The 13,870-nt window shown below is 34.9% G+C and overlaps 1 protein-coding gene and 1 long non-coding RNA gene across 4 annotated transcripts in view; one reads left to right on the forward strand and one right to left on the reverse strand.

The window, feature by feature from the left end:
• The window catches only part of LOC127839380 (uncharacterized), a 179,156-nt gene extending 173,564 nt beyond the window's left edge, over window positions 1-5,592 (forward strand). The window contains exon 5 of one of the 2 annotated variants that reach the window (XR_008030309.1): window positions 631-5,592. This is a non-coding gene — a long non-coding RNA (uncharacterized LOC127839380). Of the gene's footprint in view, window positions 1-348 lie in introns of both variants that reach the window. The other variant, XR_008030308.1, reaches the window with a different exon arrangement.
• Window positions 1-13,870, reverse strand: part of LOC127839354 (nuclear pore complex protein Nup214-like) — a 259,153-nt gene that overhangs the window by 158,070 nt on the left and 87,213 nt on the right. The window lies entirely within an intron of this gene.

The raw sequence follows: 13,870 nt of genomic DNA on the forward strand, positions 1-13,870 counted from the left end.
TGGACAAGAACTTTTTATGCCCCCCTTCGAAGAAAAGGGGGTATATTGCTTTGCTCATGTCGGTCGGTCGGTCGGTAGGTCGGTCCGTCCACCAGGTGGTTGTCGTATGATAACTCAAGAACGCATATGCCTAGGATCATGAAACTTCATGGGTAGATTGATCATGACTTGCAGATGACCCCTATTGATTTTGAGGTCACTAGGTCAAAGGTCAAGGTCACTATGACCCGAAATAGTAAAATAGTTTCCGGATGATAACTCAAGAATGCATACGCCTAGGATCATGAAACTTTATGGGTAGATTGATCATGACTTGCAGATGACCCCTATTGATTTTGAGGTTACTAGGTCAAAGGTCAAGGTCACGGTGACCCGAAATAGTAAAATGGTTTCCGGATGATAACTTAAGAATGCATACGCCTAGGATCATGAAACTTCATGGGTAGATTGATCATGACTCGCAGATGACCCCTATTGATTTTGAGGTCACTAGGTCAAAGGTCAAGGTCACGGTGACCCGAAATAGTAAAATGGTTTCCGGTTGATAACTCAAGAACGCATACGCCTAGGATCATGAAACTTCATGGGTAGATTGATCAAGACTCGCAGATGACCCCTATTGATTTTGAGGTCACAAGGTCAAAGGTCAAGGTCACGGTGACCCGAAATAGTAAAATGATTTTCGGATGATAACTCAAGAACGCTTTTGCCTAGGATCATGACACTTCATAGGTACATTGATCGTGACTCGCAGATGACCCCTATTGATTTTCAGGTCACTAGTTTATTCTGTTTTCACACTGTCCAGTAAAGAGACTTACAAATTGAATTTTTGACACATGTTCATTCATAATGATGTATAAGCCTTTGTTTCTGTGCCAGTAAATACTATGTTTATGGAAATGACGTGAGAACTCAACATTTAAAAAACCAATGTAATATGATATGTAATATTATATGGCAACAGGACAGTTGTGATTTGCTGGGTCAATTCTATTTAGCTTGACCATCCAAGCGGTTGATAGCTTTGACAAACTGGTGGTCTGAAACATTGAGAAAATGTCACGATTCACTGACAATAAATCAAACATGTAATTCTTGCTACGCAACTTGCATTTAATTTTGTCAATTCAAATTATACATAAAAATATAATTAATTTTTAATCTGCTTGTTAATTGAAAAACAGCAACACAGTTTGTATGTATAAAACAATGTTAATACATAAATAGGATCAAGCATATTAAAATATCAACTTAGATTTAGTTTCCTTTACTGTACAGGATTTGTAAAGTTAGGTTAATATTTGTGTATTGAACAAAAATAAGAAAGAAAAGTGTAAAGAAAAGTTAATTTGGGGATGTTCTATCCAAACCCTGAGAGTTCAGATTTCCTCAAATGCCAAGTAAAGATTGTAAATTTCAACCCACTTCTCTGGTTAGTTTTCAGAGGCACATTAATTAACTTTTGAGCTTAGTGTCTCATTTGTACATGCATTACTGTAACTAACTCCAAATCAACTAGTACAAGTGGTAGGCCAGTATTACATGGACTGGTGTTCACTGTTTACACAGTTTCACAACCCCATCTGATACTGGTCAGTATCTTGGCAAGTGGCCAAAGTTGGGAGTGGAATTAATGGTCTATTACATAACTGATTTCTGTGTGTTGTAAACACATGATACTGGTCATGTGGTCAAGTTGCACTTGTATACATTTGCCCAATACACAACACTAGCCTTGGCTATTTTTAATCAGATTGCATTGCTATCTATGGTGGTCATTGACTAGGGGAGTTAACTGCTATAAATAACATGTTTCATTACCATTAATAAATAAAACATTACAAATTGTGTGCACGTTTCACATATTGTCAAATAAGTCAAAATGTGTGAAAGGAATCCAAAAAATCAAAGACTCAATCATATAATGGATATAATTGATTAGTATAGGTCCTGATTGGTTTTTGCACTATTAATTGGATACATTTCACAGGTCATTGACATACAGTGACAAAAAACATATTCACACAATGGCTGTTACTACAACGGAGAGCCCATATGGGGGGCATGCATGTTTTACAAACAGCCCTTGTTATAATGATAAGTTTAAAAAAGCATGTATTCAAAATGCACAATCTAAGAACTTTCTAATTTATTTATTACAGAGATATTAAATGTATAGGTTCACTATGTAGAACATTAGGATCAATGATAAAAACCAACCATAAGCATGCACCAGTTTCTAGGTGGTATTCAAGGGAGGTAACTAACTAAGAGTTCACTTTGTCATGGACCCAGTATCATGAACATTCTCAATTTTTTAGTTCAGCTCTGAACATGATATTTATGCCCCCCTTCAAAGAAGAGGGGGTATATTGTTTTGCTCATGTCGGTCTGGCAGTCTGTCCGTCTGTCCGTCCACCAGATGGTTTCCGGATGATAACTCAAGAACGCTTAGGCCTAGGATCATGAAACTTCATAGGCACATTGATCATGACTGGCAGAAGATCCCTAATGATTTTCAGGTCATTAGGTTAAAGGTCACGGTTACAGTGACTCGAACCAGTAAAATGGTTTCCGGATGATAACTCAAGAACGCTTAGGCCTAGGATCATGAAACTTCATAGGTACATTGAGCATGACTCGCAGATGACCCCTATTGATGTTCAGGTCACTAGGTCAAAGGTCAAGGTCACAGTGACTCGAACCAGTAAAATGGTTTCCGGATGATAACTCAAGAATGCTTACGCCTAGGATCATGAAACTTCATAGGTACATTGATCATGACTGGCAGATGACCCCTATTGATTTTCAGGTCACTAGGTCAAAGGTCAAGGTCACAGTGATTCATTAATTGTGTTTGTCCAAAACTTAAACCTTGGTTAAAGTTTTACAATATCTAAAATGGTTTCCGGATGATAACTCAAGAAGCTTACGCCTAGGATCATGAAACTAAATAGAAGCATTGATCATGACTGGCAGATGACCCCTATTGATTTTCAGGTCACTATGTCCAAGGTCAAGGTCACAGTGACTCGAAACAGTAAAATGGTTTCCTGATGATAACTCAAGAATAATAAGACCTAGGATCATGAAACTTCATAGGTACATTATGACTGGCAGATGACCCCTTTTGATTTTCAGGTCACTAGGTCAAAGGTCAAGGTCACAGTGACAAAAAACGTGCTCACACAATGGCTGCCACTACAACTGACAGCCCATATGGGGGTCATGCATGTTTTACAAACAGCCCTTGTCTCCTGATAATGTTGCTGCAGTTTCATGATCCTTGTATATTTGTGTACACTTTTAGCAATGTTTAGTGTATGTGTGCACACAGAGAAAGGTTTCAGTCAGTATAGACCATGTGCTTCAATACAACAAAGCCAGTTAGATCTTGATGTTGTGAGTTTCTTATTATTTATAACATTATTTAAGATGTTTATTAACAGTAATACTTTTTAAAAGCAGCCAGATATGACTCAAACAATAACACATGTATTTTATTGGGCCAATACGGTTATGGTTCAATCCATTCTAAGATGGATATGTCCATCCTGACTAGTCCTTTAATTGTAGCTACGGGTACTTAACCAAAAAATACACATGTGCAATTATTGAGTTTACACCAAGAATGTTTGTGTTCATTTTTGTTGAGATTTAAACAATTCTTGTTATTATGTATTTACACTGATATTGTACATGTCTGCATACAAGCTGACAGGAAACAATTGTCTCATGACCAATACTAAATAACAATTATTGTAGTTTTTAGTGTTTGTATTATTTTTATTGTCTTTTTATTTGTTATCAAAACAAAAACACTAGTCTCAATGAAATGTCATTAATTGTTTATTATTTTTATATTAAAAAACACAATGTATTATGTGAATTTTAAAAAATACATCAAACTTGGAATGGGCTTTATTTTGGTGATTTTTAGCTCCACTGGCCAAAGGCCAGCTGGGCTTATGTCATGGTCCTGTGTCCGTCGTGTGTGCGTCCGTGCGAAAATCGAAAATTTGCTTATATAAGGCCTATTTTGTGCAAACTTTAAAAATTTTCTTGTCCATAACTGTATGGCATAGGGCTACCAAATTTGGTATGTAATGACATCTTATAGTCCTCTACCAAGTTTGTTCATATTAATCCCCTGGGATCAAATTTGACCGTTCCCCAGAGGTCACAAAATTGAACATGTGCTTATATCGGGCCCATTTTGTGCAAACTATAAAAATCTTGTCCATAACCATTGGGCCTATTTCTACCAAATTCGGTAGGTAGTGACATCTAATAGTTCTCTACTTAGTTTTTTCAAATTATGCTCCTAGGAACAAATTTGACCTTGCCCCAGGGGTCACAAAAATGAACATATGCTTAAATAAGGCCTATTTTGTGCAAACTTTAAAAATCTTCTTGTTCTTAATTATAGAGCCTAGGGCTACTACTTTGGTATGTAGTGATATCTAATAGTCCTCTACCAAATTTGTTCAAATTATTTCCCTGGGCTCAAATTTGACCCGGCCCCGGGGGTCACAAAACTGAACATATGACGTTTACCAGTGGAGATTACTGCGGCCGTTTGGCTGTGACCAACAACAACATCAACATCTTGTAAACATGAGATAAAACCCTGTCATTTAGTGCCATTTTAGGTCAGATGGTGACTGCTTACAAAGGCATTGAAGTAAGAACATGTGTTATGAATGTTTTTCTAATAAACTGAAAAAAGTCGGGTTTTATTTAAATATGTCGAAAGTGACCATATATCCGGATGAAAATATTTTGGATGACATGTTAATTTCATGTCTTTTTTGTAGTGTTAAAACCAGTTTAATAATATATTATTGATTTTAAAAACACAACTTCCATGAACATAATTATTTCAAGGAAAGTCAATATACGATACTGCACGGTAAACTCAAACTTTGTATCCAAGAGGTGTTGAAATTAATTAAGTGCAATGTTCTTAACTATCGTATATGCTGCTTTTTAATAACTAATGATTCATTGTTCCATTTGTGAAAGGTGACTGATCATGAATTGTTGAAATGATTGTCAATTGCTCAACAATCCATGTATATTTCTGACCATTTTATAATTTTCTTAATATAAGTTATGAATTGATCTTAGAAGTCAAATGTATTACTTAATTAAATACATTTATAAATATAAAGAAATAATCTTTAGATTATCATAATATTCTCAGGCCTGTTGGTCTTAGGGATGTGTGGGTTGATGAGCAATTTCTCCTTTTATCACAATTATTTCTACCCTACCTGATCATTTCCTTCATATTCCATTTTAATTCAATTGACGTCTGTAACCTCTTTCAAATTGGGAAAGTCCAAAATGTGTTGTTTGGTAAAGGGTTAAGGCATTTTGATTCCTATGGGTCTTGTGAATCTGTTTCAAATCAAATGCGTAGATTTGATCTTCAGCATCTAAAAATATGTGAAATAGAAAGAACGACAATATCTTTTGGAGAGATAAATGTACCTACGTTATAAGCAAAGGACCTGTGCAACAATTCCTGGGCTTTTTTGTCTGTTTAGTTAACACGGTAGTAACTTTTTCCATATATAAAAATGCTCACCCTCCCAACTTTATGCGCCAAGTGGGACGAGGGATAGAAAGAGAAAGTCACATGCTTGAGTACATTTCAACCCATGCGCATTACACGTTTTTTTCGCAAAGAAAAAACAGTGGAGCTATACAGGGCCATCATGGCCCTCTTGTTTATAACAATACTTAATTTGGTGTTCTTAATTAATTTTTGTAATATTATTTCGATTCTTTTAATATAACAAGACTTTACAAGTACTTTTCAATGACGTTGTTCATTTAAGGGGTATTCTATTTTCATTTTAACTGTATTTTGTGTTGGGATTTATAAGAAAATCCTTTTAAGCATCCAGTTTTGTGTTAACATCAATTTAAATGATGAGATTGTGCATTCAAGTGTTTACTTGAAATATAATTTGTCAAAATTGATAAATACAACATGTAAAGCTGCATTTGATGCATTGTTTTAAAACTACAGCAGAGATTTATTTCTTATTCCAACTTCTCATAACAGTAAGTCAGAAGTTTAAAATTTCAAATATGTGTTAATTGAACCTGATCATAAAATGTTATTACTTCGTCGCTACTTATCAGAACGGGGTTAATGGGAATGCGCCCTTGTCTGTCTGTAACATTTTTGTGTCCGCTCGAAATCTTCAGAAACAGAATATCCCGCGAGGGGTAACTTCTTACATACGGTTATATAGGGGTGTGCGGAAAATATGGGGTGTGTTTTGCGACTAGAATTATAGATATGGGTATGGTTTTGAGCATCTAAGTATAGATATGGGTATTGAAATCAGAAATTTGCTTGTATATAAATCCATATAGATTTGAAAGTATCAGTATCAAAATGGGTATGATAAATTTCATTCGTATATGTAAATAGGAATCAAAAATATACGAAATTTACAAATAAACATATAAGAGCAAATTCAATAAGTATACTGTATTGATATGATAGAGATTAAAATTCTAGTATGAAATGTGTCCTCTTAGTCAAATTCTAGTATTGAAATGGGTCGAGTTTATCGAAATTTTGTATTGAAATGGGTCCACTTTCTCAATGATATCTGATTTTCAAAAATCTTGTATCAAAATGGGACTACTTTATCATGGTTCCGGTATGAAAATGGGTCACATTAAGGAAGTCTCAGTGGGACATCCCCCCCCCCCAGGGCAGAATATCATTAATCTTGAGTCAATTTGTCAATTTGTCATAAAATAGATTGAAAATTTCAGTCACAATCATAAATTGGCCTTACATTTATCCATTTTTGGCTCGGCTGTTTTCGGAGAAAACCCGAGGTATTGTTATAGCCTCCTCGTCGTCCGCCGACGTCGTGCTAAAACCTTTACATTGGCTCTAAAATCAAAGTGCTTCCACCTACAACTTTGAAACTTCATATGAAGATGCACCTTGATGAGTTCTACATGCCACACCCATTTTGGGTCACTAGGTCAAAGGTCTAGGTCACTGTGACCTCCAAAAAAATTAATTTCTGATAAGCTTTCGCAGCCGAGCGTGGCATCCATTATGCGGTGCTCTTGTTGCATGACTTGTCAAAAATCTTAACCATCGTTAAATTTTGTTTTACATGTAGCACTCATTTCCCGGCCTAACAGGTCAATGTCACAATAACAGGTCATAATATGCCATATAGCATTATGACAATTCCTGTCATCACGTAGCCTTATATATATATTTAATTTTTTAAAAATAACTTTGGACAAATACAATCCATCATAACACAATGTGTCACATGTTATAATTTTCTCTCTACTTCAAAGGTATAGATCACAATTGGACTATAGAAGTCAAATGTGACCATAAAAACGGCTTTTAAAGACTTCATTCATTGTTCTATTTTAAAATTACGTAAACCAATAACCACCATGATGGGATAGCATTTTGTGTGTAAATCCTAACTCAGAGGTCAAAGTAAGCAATAAAAGAGCTTGTCAACGCTGTTGTTTTGTCATTTATAATACAATTTAAGACCAAGAAAAAATGTTACCGCAAATGACTACCATAAGGAGACGGAGTTTGGATTGTATTACCAGTCTAATTACTTCAAAGGCCAAGGTCACACTTTGAGGTCAAAAGTAAAATGTTATTGCCATAAACAACTTGTTTGTGACGTAAGTGGCGTTTTGAAAACACAAGTGGAATGTGGGCATCATATGGATACATCTTTTGTTTTCATTCATAGATTTCCAATTGATATGGATGATTTGTCTTATATGAGCAAGTTACCAACATATGTCGGCTGATCTAGTTTATTTTAATCACAAACTACTTGTATCTAATACAAAATATTATATCTTTGTGTGTATTTCTGGTGCCTTTTGGTCAGTTTCTATGGGCTTTGCAAATTTACTTACATGTATTTAAGTATCCCCATAACATGTTAAGGATCTGAAATATTGTTTGTGTTTCGGATAATAATGTTCTAATTTTATATTGTAAGATAAGCCTATTCAATTACAATAAAACTTCTTGAAACCTTTGTTGTTTATTGCATTACCCATTTTTTTTTGGACATTTATGTTGCAAAGTTTGCATTCACTTGGTGAAAAAGGACTTCTAACGAAACATAAGGAATTCAAATGATTGTATAATAATTTTGTGAAGGAATAGGACAAACAGAATTTTGCTAAACTAACTAATCTGAATGGTTTGGTTGTCTCTCATTAATGCATAATACATGTATCAACATGCCAAATGTCATATGAAGAGCAAATTTATCAGGTTACACAATGTATCTTTATTTTTAGGCTCCCCTTCGAAGAAGAGGGGGTATATTGTTTTGCATATGTCGGTCGGTCCGTCCACCAGATGGTTTCCGGATGATAACTCAAGAACGCTTAGGCCTAGGATCATGAAACTTCATAGGTACATTGATCATGACTGGCAGATGACCCCTATTGATTTTCAAGTCACTAGGTCAATGGTCAAGGTCAAAGTGACTCGAAATAGTAAAATGGTTTCCGGATCATAACTCAAGAATGCTTACGCCTAGGATCATGAAACTTCATAGGTACATTGATCATGACTGGCAAATGACCCCTATTGATTTTCAGGTCACTAGGTCAAAGGTCAAGGTCACAGTGACTCGAAATAGTCAAATGGTTTCCGGATGATAACTCAAGAATGCTTACGCCTAGGATCAGGAAACGTCATAGGTTCATTGATCATGACTGGCAGATGACCCCTATTAGTTTTCAGGTCACTAGATCAAAGGTCAAGGTCACAGTGATTCGAAACAGTAAAATGGTTTCCTGATGATAACTCAAGAATAATTAGGCCTAGAGTCATGAAACTCCATTGGTGCATTGATCATGACTGGCAGATGACCCCTATTGATTTTCAGGTCACTAGGTCAAAGGTCAAGGTCACAGTGACAAAAAACCTATTCACACAATGGCTGCCACTACAACTGACATAACATGGTTATAAAAACACACTGTATTATGTGAATACTCATGACCTATTTGATTAGAAATGTCAAAGATGGGGTCATGACAATATATTTTAAACAATTCGAAAGTCTGAAACTATTGCTATTCATAGATAAAGCAACTTACAATAGAACTTTATCATTGTTTTCTCTAGATTTGGATTGACCAAAAACATTAGAGAAGTTAATTGGAATTTCATTAAGCTATCCATGATCGAGCTATGCATTAAACTGATGAAAAACAAAAACAAAAAATGTTAAAAATAATGACTATAGTGTTCCATGGACCAAGTTTATTTCAAACTAAACCTTGAAAATAATAATACGTGTCTTAAAAGTTCTTCATGTGATTCGTCTATGGCCATTGTATCTGTTCATGGAGCAACTGCTGTAATCATACAGGTAGAAAATCAGCTTCCACAGTGTCATTTTAATTAAAACAAAGCAAAAATCTGATGTAACTTTATTACTGTGCTGTAAGTTAATTTTCCTTTTTGTTATTACTTTTTAAAGGAAGCATGACTTGAACAAAGATTAAAGTGACTAAGATGAGACCAAACAAACATTAAAGTATGTGAGATAGTCTGATGTGGTATTATTGTAAGCAAGAAGGCAGCAGCTTTAATAATTAAGATTTAACAAAATCAAAGTTAAGGCTAACTTTGCTTTCAACAGCACTGGTCATTTGTTGGGAATAAGCACTATTGTATATGAAAATTGTGTTTCGTTCAATTTATTTCTTCGCAAACCTCTAAGTCATATATCCTGTTTGGTATATGGTAGGTAGAAGGCTTTAATAATAAAGGTAAAAATCACAAAGACTAACTTCGCTGTTGACAGCACGTGTCATTGTTTCGGACTTTCTACATGTTGCGTAAGAAAAAATCCGTTCTGCTAAAATTATATCTCCACATACATTCATATAATTAAATGGCTGATAGGAATTTGTCACCACAAGGTTTTAGGCAGCCATTGCATACTGAATTTATTTTAACATACCACTGCATTGATATCTGCCTGATATAACACTGCCTGATATATTTTTATATCAGTTCAACAGGAAGTTCTTATATCAGTCTATGGTAGGTAAGTCATATTACTCGGAATTATCTTTAAAGTAATCATATTTAGTAAAATCAAATCAGATTCAACAACAACACTAACAGAAAGTGATCATGACATCATTATTAACAACGTATCATTATTAATGCAACGTTAGTGATTAATCACCCATTATGGTATTCTTGCTTGCAGGAAAGCATCAGCATATGACATATTATGGCTGACTTGACTAAAGAATACTTTGTGCCAGTAAAAAACCTAAAAAATGAATAAATTAATTTCTTTAAAATTCATAAACCTTTGTAATATCATTTTCAGGAAAGCAGCAGCATAAATAAAGAGTTTGCATGTAAACCGTACCGGCATTCCGTCCTCCTCAGGATCTCCAGTATATGACGACCTTGCTCCAACCTCGCCCCAATTCCAGACCCATTATTCATTGACCGTTGGCCACGCCGCCTTAACTTCTGGCCAGGAACCAATCACCTCTGGCCACAATAAAGAAGCGTTGAACAGTTCTGTTTCGCAGGACATAATTAAATGGAGCTGATGAGTTAGTCATCTGTTCCTTCATCCATGTCGTTTAGCAACAACTCAAGCACAGAAAACTTGTTCTCTTGTCACTTTCATTCTAATGATTTGATTCACCAAATAGGGAAACCACTTTGCAATTTACATTAACTCTAACATGACAGACCTAGATATACTTATATGAATTGATATTAAAGAGATTAGATCGACTGAACAAATTATACAGAATGTTTGATGAAGCCTATTTCTAATTAGGCTTGTGCATTTACAATCATTGCCATTACGACAACAATTTTATCTGTAACGGCACCTATTAGAGAAGTTGTGATTATTATTGGTTATAATTTATGTAAGCAAAGTTGGTATGGTTTATGTTCAAATAATTTTTTACAGCAAGTAAGAGGTTTATCATATCATTTAATGTCTCGGTGAATTAATGAAAATTGATACTATCAAATCTAGATACTAGTAAATCTAGTTAAACACAAACAACTAAATACTATAATGTTTTATTTCTCTGTAATAAAAGCACCAAAACTATTTGAATAAGTTGTCATCTTTTAATTACATGTATTTTTTTTATTTGGCTGTTTAACATACATTCCCGAAAAACAATACACGCACTGGTCATGAAGGATTTTAACAATTGGCGCTAATCCTTACTATACTACTTTAATGAAGTAAAAGATATTTTTACAGCTTAATTGCATTAGCGTTTTACAGGAAATGTCAAGTGTACTTCACGTTGCGTAACGTATCTGGATTTTGAAAACAAACGCAAGATATTTGTGTGGATTAAGTTGGATATCAATTTATGTCATGCCTACGGTAATTCTGTCTTAAATCAAATCATTGGGCATCATTGCTCGTTTTGCTCTTAAAGTCGTGGATTGTTCAATAACGGAATCAGAAACAATAGGGGTCATCTGCAGGTCACGATCAATGTACCTATGAAGTGTCATGATCCTAGGCAAAAGCGTTCTTGAGTTATCATCCGAAAATCATTTTACTATTTCGGGTCACCGTGACCTTGACCTTTGACCTCAAAATAAATAGGGGTCATCTGCAAGTCATGATCAATCTACCTATGAAGTTTCACGATCCTAGGCGTATGCGTTCTTGAGTTATCATCCGGAAACCATTTTACTATTTCGGGTCACCGTGACCTTGACCTTTAACCTAGTGACCTCAAAATCAATAGGGGTCATCTGCAAGTCATGATCAATCTACCCATGAAGTTTCATGATCCTAGGAGTATGCGTTTTTGAGTTATCATTCAAAAACCATTTTACTATTTCTGGTCACCGTGACCTTGACCTTTGACCTAGTGACCTCAAAATCAATAGGGGTCATCTGCGAGTCATGATCAATGTACCTATGAAGTTTCATGATCCTAGGCCCAAGCGTTCTTGAGTTATCGTCTGACAACCACCTGGTGGACGGACCGACCGACATGAGCAAAGCAATATACCCCCTCTTCTTCGAAGGGGGGCATAATTAAATGTGTATCATAACAGTTGTCCTTATGATATCTCAGTTGAGTTCGAAACAGGGTCACGTAGGGTCATGGGAACAAAATATGAGGAAATTACTCCTTTAAGATCAGACCCTACAACATTTCAGTCTGCACATGATATTGGTAGGAAAAGCTGCCTTACAATGTCCTTATTTTTACAAAAGATCAATATCACCCTGAACATTAATAGCAGTGTAATGACCTGACAATATGTGCAATATCCCACTCTATACTTTCACAGTGTATAAAGTTTCATCAGATCTAAAGATAAGTAAAAGGCAATTACTTTCTGGAACATCATAGGAGTACTGTTACAATATGTCAATGGTCACCCTATATATAAAGTTTAATCAAATTTGTATAACCAGTTGAATAGATCTCTTACAATGAAAAACATAAATCAATTCAGTAATTGTCAATATGCACATATTCATCTTAAAAGAATGCTGCAAAAAGAACATCATTGAATTCGAGTTATAAGTTCCCTACATCTTATACAGAAACCACAAGATCTCAAAATATGCATGTGTCAACTCTTAAAGGGACCTTTTCACAGACTTGGGCATGTATTAAAGTTTATCATTAAATGCTTTAAATTATAAATGAAAACATTGGATCTAAAAAAAGTAACCCTCAATTTGGCTTGAACCACTGAGCCCTGGAGTAAAAGTCTATCGCTTAGACCACTCATCTGTGCTCATACTATGATTTTTGTATTCTATACTTTATATAAGCAATCCTGGTAGTGGTCACGCTTGATAATTTTCAGGTTTTTAAATCATCAAGAGATGCATATAATGGTTATCATATATGTCTGAAATCTTGCTGAAAACTAATTATTATACAAAGGGGAAAACTAAGAACAATTCATTAAAGCGGAATACCCTTACAAGATGGTAAGTTTGATTACATTCAGACAATTAGTTCATGAGGTATGGTGCAGAAACAATGTACTACTGGAAGGGACATTGAGGACAGCAAAAGATTTATCTGAGAAATTCATTTCACATCCCAGTTATGTCAATTCCATAAAGATTATTATTATGACAGATAAACAAAGCGATAACCCTATGCTCCAGTTTGGAGTTTCCGAGCATAAAAATAGGAAACACAGTTGAAAACAGAAACAACCGAGGTTACACTGTAATTATTCAAATAACATTACATAGTTTCAAACTGTTAATTCTCTGAAACTTTAACAAGCAATGCAGGTGATGCAGGTGTTTAGAATTCTCAAAATTTAAATGCAAAGAAATTATTATGCTTAAGTTAACATAATGCATAAGCCAAATAAACTGACATATTGTTTAATCGATTGTATAAGCATGTTTGAAGATTTAACCCTTTGCATGCTGGGAAATTTGTCGTCTGCTAAAATGTCGTCTGCTGAATTTATAAAATTCGCATTTTCTTCGATTTTTTTCAAAGAATACTATCAGAATAGCAAACAGTTTGGATCCTGATGAGACGCCACATCTCATCTGGATTCAAACTGTTTGCAAAGGCCTTAAAAATTCGGTTCCTGCATTGTAAGGGTTAAGGGAGAGCTGTTGGTACCAAATTGTACTAATTTTTCGTGATGAATATATGTATCCGTTATTTGGAATGGATGGATGTTGACAAATAATGTACATTCTCAGCCATAAAAAAATACATTGCAAAAGAAATGATAGTACTTTTCACAATTCTTGTCACAAACAAGTAGCTGTTTTTTTTTGCAAAAATAGTATTTGTG

Source organism: Dreissena polymorpha, chromosome 7 (genome assembly GCF_020536995.1).
Source record: "Dreissena polymorpha isolate Duluth1 chromosome 7, UMN_Dpol_1.0, whole genome shotgun sequence".
In the NCBI taxonomy this organism is placed as follows: domain Eukaryota; kingdom Metazoa; phylum Mollusca; class Bivalvia; order Myida; family Dreissenidae; genus Dreissena; species Dreissena polymorpha.